Source organism: Saccostrea echinata, unplaced genomic scaffold (assembly GCF_033153115.1).
Source record: "Saccostrea echinata isolate AGI-Se365-2 ecotype Australia unplaced genomic scaffold, CSIRO_AGI_Sech_v1 ptg000029l, whole genome shotgun sequence".
Taxonomy (NCBI): Eukaryota; Metazoa; Mollusca; class Bivalvia; order Ostreida; family Ostreidae; genus Saccostrea; species Saccostrea echinata.
The window spans coordinates 28,610,001-28,611,118 of NW_026889778.1; positions in this window are offsets into that span (position 1 = coordinate 28,610,001).

The following is a 1,118-nucleotide window of genomic DNA, read 5'->3' on the forward strand; positions in this document are numbered from 1 at the left end:
TAACAAAGAGATTTAGACCATTTCATTTTTCAAATTTCTCATAATTTCTGAAAAATAATAATGCACCTTGCTTGGATGACTCTAAAATATATTCCAATGTTAAACTTTGAATCTTTATGATTGTTCTACCCTACCCCCATGGGCAATTATCTGACCAAACTTAAATCTGGACTATATCAGGAAGCTTTCATACGTTTCAGATTTTCTCGCCCAGTGGTGCTTGAGAAAATGATTTGTTTTAGACACCCATCTATTTTGACCTTTTGTTGATTATCCTCTATTACAAGAAGGCGTGGCATTTTATTTGAACAAACTTGAATACCCTGTGCCGAAGGAGATTTTGTGGTAAGTTTGGTTGAAATTGGTCCAGTGGTTCTGGTTGAGAAGGCAAAATACATATTAAAATGTTTACATTTGGACAGACGAACGAATAGAACGACAGTTGGACGAACAGACATACTCCAGGCATGTTTTTCTCTAAATAATTCAGTTTTCAATACTAGTATCGTCTGCTAGAGGATGCTCTAAACAGTTAGCAGTGGAAGTTGGTCTCTTATTTTATTTATTATATTGCTGACTCGGCGTAAAACAATATCAATCAATCTTATTTTATTGAAACCATGCAATGATATTATTTTGGGTTAATCAGAGTTTCTAAAGAGTTTTTTCTAACTCTGATATTAATAACAAAAACACATAAACCTGTTTTTTTCTGTAAATGAAAGACAATTTCACAATAAAATTTCCGACATGGAAATTGCTGCTCATGTTCCTTTTAATGGTTTTGGTCGTGGACATCGTCCTTGGTAGCTTAGTTGTAAGAGCATCTGACTAGTGATGCAGGAGTCCGGGATTCAATTCATCGTTGAGTCCGTGACGTTCAATTTCTCCTTTCCTATTACAACTTTAATATTCAAGGAGAAAATAATTTAAATGTGATTAATTAAATGAAAGAAATGTCAAAATATTTTTTTGTTTTGAACATATGATGTACAAATAAATTAGCCTAATCAGAAAATTAAAAAAAAAAACCTTGAACACTCCTAAGTATATATAATAGCAGAGTGAAAACAAATACTGAAGAGAGTTGTACATATTTACCAAACTCAATTATATTT